Genomic DNA, 6,000 nt, shown 5'->3' on the forward strand with positions numbered 1-6,000 from the left:
TGCAGTTTGAGGATATTAGAATTGGAGGTATGGCTCCAGGCTGGAGAAGCGTAAGTGACTATGGGACGAATCAGCAACTGGTATAAAAGCAATTTGATTCTGATGTTTAGCTTGCTGTTCCTATTCGTTAGGGGGTAGATCTGAGCAATGGCTTTAGATGCCTTTGCACACGTAGTCTTGATGTGTTGATTAAAAGATTTTTTGTCGAGCACGACACCAAGGTATTTTGTTTCTATCTGCCAGGGAATTTTAGTATTGAACAGTAAGACGTCTCCTGCAGGAGATATCGATCTTTTCGTGAAGAGAATGGCTGAGCTTTTTTGGGGAATTCACTTATAGTTTTCATTTGGAGAACTGTTTCTCTAACTTTAGAAGGTTTTGTAGAAGCTTTTTATTAAAAAGATGTGACCGAAGAGATCTGGCTAATAATGTCGTATCATCCGTATATAGGGCCATGATGGATGACAATGGGTTGTGTGGAATGTCTGAAATGTATATAGAGAATAGTAATGGAGCCAGCAGGGATCCCTGTGGTATTTCGGCCAAGATATGGCGCTGGAATGCAGTAGTACCATTGATCTTGACTTGCATGCTTCTATTCTGTACATATGATCTAATCAGGTGTACCATCTTCAGTGAGATACCGGCTGAGATAAGTTTATATAGCAATCCGAAGTGCCATATTTTGTGAAATGCTTTGGATAAATCAAGAAATACACTCCAATGTATTGTCGCCAGTTGTAGCTGGTGGTAATATACTCAACTATTCTGAGGATTCGTTGGGTAGTACTATGGTATTGCCGAAAACCGAATTGCTCTTTAGGAAGGATGTTTAGATCGTTTGCTGAAGGTTGAAGTCGTGTGAGGATGACTTTCTCTGCAACCTTACCGAGGTTGGAGATGAGACTGATTGGACGATAATTTTGAGGCAGGTGTGGGTCCTTGCCTGGCTTATGAATAGGGATTACATCAGCCAGTTTCCAAGTGGTAGAAAAATAGTGAAACCTCAGGATTGCATTTATTATTATGGTCAGGCGCACTACAGCTTTTCGGAGCAGCAGCTTGATTACTTTATTTGGGATGCCATCTGGACCAGGAGCTTTTCTGTTCTTTAAATTTGAAGGGATTGTAGTCTAAGTTTTCATATGAAGGTTTGCACTGCTCTTGTAAATTTTTTGCTATGGCTTCTGTCTGGTCAGAAAGTATAGGGGTGAAGGGATCTGCCTTTGTTTCTGATATTCCTCAGTAGTCCCCAGATAGAATGATCAATAGGTGAGATAAAATCTTTTCTTCCCATAGTTGATCTCTGTAAGATTTGAGTGTACTTCTCACTACACTACCCCATTTAGTCTGTTGAGAACTGTTTTGTCTTGTGGTGCGCGGGTACTGTGAAATCTTTTCATTGCTCTATTTTTTTCCCTGATCAAGTTCATAATGTCTTCAGGCAGACGACCAGGCTTGGGGACAGATTTGTAGGAGGTGGTTGCCATTATAGCGGAGTTAATTTGTTGGCTGAGGCTTGTGACTGCGGTTTCAACATCTTCTTTTGAACTTATATGAGGAACAGGTCCAATGTAATCCCGGAGTACTTTTGGCAATTTTTCACACCATATAAATGAGTGAGAGGGAGAAGAAAGGTATTCTGGTTTTCCCAGCTGTAGTAGAACTGGGTTATGATCAGATGACAACTCGTTCAATGATTTTAGGCTGTACCGAAGTTTAATATCTTGCAGGATAGCTATACAGTGCCAAATATACCAAGATGAATTAGTTCGGTGGGGCCTGCCACAACAGCATAGTTTGATCCTATGTAGTTGGAAAGGATGCAGCCATTCTTGTTGGTGATTCTACAATTCCAGGCAGGGCTTGAAGTTTAACTCCCCGGCAATAATGCTGGACTCTCTGACGCCTAAGATGGCATTTGGATCAGAATGCAGTAGAGGATTTAAGGGTGGGTTGTATGCTGAATAGATTTTCAGTCTGCCAGCCGAGCTAGTGAATACTTCCACGTCTGTGAGCTTAAAGTTAGTGGTTGGAGGGTTGTTTACAGAATGGCGTTTGATATAATTTTTAATGAAGATGGCAGTGCCGCTGCCTCTATAGTTTAGCCTGTCGGTTCTGTATAGGAGATATCCCCTTATTTTGGGGCTATCAGGGCCTTAGATGCGTTTCGCTTATTAGAATAACATTTGGCTGATATCTATGAGTTAAGTCTTGGTTTGTTTCTAAAAGTTTGTTTCTGAAGCCATTTGCATTCCATGCAACGATCTGAAGAGAGGCTGGAATTAGTTTGTTTCTGTTCATCTATAAGTGCTGAGTATGGCTTGTGTTTCGCGTAGGAATCTTTTAGTGGAGGTTGCTGAAGGGTTTGAAATGCTGAACTCTTGTAGCATGTTTGCTAGAGAGGCAGTAATACCAGCGGTTAGGTTTGTAAGTGCTGTTTGTTGATTCTGTTCTGGTGTCGACATGTTTGAATGGGCCATCTGCATAACTTCTTGTTTGCCTTTTGTATACTCTGTTCTTGAAGGCCTCTGAGCCTCCGGCTGTGATGCAGCCGGAGGCTCAGAGGTCTTATTCGTGTTTTAGAGGAGGAAAACTGTTTAGCTGTCTCCAACTTTAGCTGTTCTTAGGGTGTTGAGTACATCCCTTTAGCCACCCCAGCTGAATATGCCACCGCAGTTGGCATATTTAGCTGGGGTGGTTTTCGGCTTTGTACAGATATTGGTTGGGTGGCTGTCCCCACATTTCAGACATTTAAACTGAGCTTTACATAGTTACTGGGCGTGGCCAAACTTTTGGTACCTGTGGCATTGCCCAGAAGATGCCCTTATCTGTAGTGACTGTGGTGTGATGATGAGCCCGCAAATTGATTTTAAGTTGTAAATGTTTTTGTAAATGTTATAGATCTCTACAAGAACTAACGGCATGGGGGGACCTGCCGGATCTGTACATTCTGCTGACCTTAATAGGAGGCAGATCCTGTAAGTTAAGATCAGCAGCTATCTCTTCTGGATTAATTTCTTCACAGACGCCACGGAGGACCTCTTTTAATTTTTTTTCTGAACTGAGCGAGAAGATCTGGTAATGAATACCTCTGGCGTCCATTTCCTTTGTTAATTTTCTATAATCTGTCACTGTGGCGGGTTGTATCTTTATACTCTCATCCATATTTTTGGCCTTTGTGTAATCAATTTGTAAACTGGACATTGTAGATCTTAGAGCTGAGTTGTTATTAAGCAGCTCGCCTAGTCTGGTGAATTCATGATATACTTCCTCAAATATCGTCTCATCTATTTGTTTTTTCATGACTATCAATGTGATGTGACAGAAGCTGAAAAAAAAAAAAAAAAAACGCTTACCGTGCAGTTGTAGCCTGGCCGGCACGTCTGCAAAACTCGGAAAGCACTGGCATAAAATGGGGAGATCTTCAGAACTCATCTGCAACAAGTATCACTTAACTCTTCGAATAAGAATTCATATATAAAAGCATGGATGTTATGAATTAACATTTCTGGCTAGATGGGTGAAGCAAAATTGCTTTTGATATTCCCCTTTGTCTTGTAATGGAAGAACTTTGAATGGAGTGTTTGTGAGCTATATGCTCGCCCATTGAGGGCAGTGAAGTCAGCTGTGTTCAGCTGAACTTAAGATAGACTTTGGTCTTTTATATTTGTAACTTTCCGCTTCATTATATTCCGAGGCTTCCTTGATTAACGGGTTTGGGTGGTTACTTGTCTTGGTAAAGAACTTCTCAGCTAGATTTAGTAGAAGGGACGAGATATAAGAGATATTAACTTCTCTATGGATCTGGGTGTTTCTCATAAACCAAGGGGCATTCAGAATCATCCTCAGGCACTTATTCTGTAATCTCTGAAGTTTTAGAATGTTTGAATTTGCGGTGTGGCTCCACGCTGGGGATGCGTAAGTGATGACTTATATCCTTATAAGGACTAGCTTAAAGGAGCGAAGCAAGAATGCTTTTCATCTTCCCCGTTATTTGTAGAGGACAGTGTCGGGAAAAGTCGTTATTGAGCTATTAAAGCTCTTATCATGGCCGGAGGGTAACAGCAATAGCCGAACTTCGGTTAGAACTTCATTGGCTCCAGCATTGCCATCCATTACCCTGCAAGGTTAATAATCACCGCATCTCACAGTCGATCAGGGTGACCACTCAGCAAAAATATTTCGTACCAACTCATGCAAGAAAAAGGTACTAAATCTGAAAAAAAATTACTAGATTTTTATTTGCTTTCGTTTCACTCTGTTTTAGGCATTTTATCACATTATCACTACCTTATTATTATAGATGAACTCGATGTAAAACCTCTAAATTAACACATGTACGACAAAAATGAAAAGAAAAAAAAAAGTCAAAACTCATCTCACTGTAGTCATCTGTGAATCCAAGAGCTGCAGTTGTCATTCATCATAACAGAAGTTCCAGTTGTAACTCTAGAACTTAATATGTGTATTAATTTAATATATAATATTTAGTGTTTAACATAATATAATGTGTTTAGTTATATTAAAATTGTTTAGTGTTTAAAATAATGTAACATTAACTATTCAGTTATTTAATATTCTATTTTCATATATACAGGGGGTTCCCACTCACAAGAAAAACACTTGAAGTATTTATTCGTTATTTTCATCAGATTTTGCTAAATTAATTAACTCTTCAAAAATAGTAAAATCTATATCTGATGAATGTTTCAATTTTTCTTTTGTCAAAAGGAGTCCATTCATCAAGGGAGTTGATTTCTTATTTTATTCTTATTTATTTTCCCTGCTGAACATAGTCTTTCAGTTGCTGCTGATGAATGAGGGAGGCACCGTATAGTTTTAACTAATGTTGTTAAATTAGGGAATATTTGTTCTCCTACAGCATTTTTCATTTCAAAAACTTAATTCCAAAAAAAACCTTTTTTCAAATGCTTCTACAGTCTTCAATAGTTGCCATTCTCTATCAAGCTCTTCGTAACGCCCCTAGATATACATTTCTATGTCTAAAAACTGACCATTGTCGGCAGGATTTATCTTTTCAATGGGGTTCAAATGACGCTGTGCATAAATAAAAGGTGGTTACTCATATTAAAATATTTAATTTTTCCACTTGTTTTAATTGCTGTGGTGATCTTATGATGCGCGCGAGAGATGTTTGAATTGCAAAGAATATATTTTCATTAGCTGGTACCAGTCGGATTGTGTGAGTATGGGTTCGGGGGTGGGGAAGAGAAGGTTAGCGAACAGTGAGAAGGGGAGAAAAAAAAAGAGAGAAATCATGCTTCTGTCACTGAATGTGACATATGGGGAGGTGGGAGAAGACAAAAATATTAAACTCATATGTCTAACTCTCATGTTGTTGTTATTATTATTATTATTATTATTATTATTATTATTATTATTATTCGGAAGGAGGAATAATAATAATAATATTATTATTATTCGTGTCTGAGGGAGAAGAAGGTTCCGGAGAAATATGTCAGGTTGGTGCAGGAAATGTACAGAAATGTGAAGAGAAGTGTTCGGACCTGTTTGGGACAGACAGAAAGTTTTCAAGTAACAGTTGGCTTGCATCGAGGGAAAGCATTAAGCCCGTTTCTGTTTAATATTGTGATGGAGGTGGTAACAGAGGAGGTGAGAGAAGATGCACCTTGGACAATGTTGTATGCAGATGACATCTTGCTGTGTGTAGATTCAAGAGAAGAAGCGGAAACTAAACTGGAAAGATGGAGAAAAGTACTGGAAGAGAGAGGTATGAGACTGGGCAGAAGTAAGACAGAGTATATGTGTTGCGCAGTGGGCGGTGGCCAGGAGACAGACCTGAGGCTGGAAGGAAATGTCATCAGGAAGGTGAGAGACTTTAGATACTTAGGTTCGACAGTGGAAGAAGATGGAGGAGGTGAGAAGGAAGTGGGATGCAGGATACAAACAGGTTGGAGGAACTGGAGGGAGATGGCTGGAGTGTTATGTGATAAGAGGGTGCCGATCAATCTGAAA

Source organism: Typopeltis vanoorti, chromosome 7 (genome assembly GCF_054136105.1).
Source record: "Typopeltis vanoorti isolate ZY-2024b chromosome 7, IOZ_Tvanoo_1.0, whole genome shotgun sequence".
Taxonomy (NCBI): domain Eukaryota; kingdom Metazoa; phylum Arthropoda; class Arachnida; order Uropygi; family Thelyphonidae; genus Typopeltis; species Typopeltis vanoorti.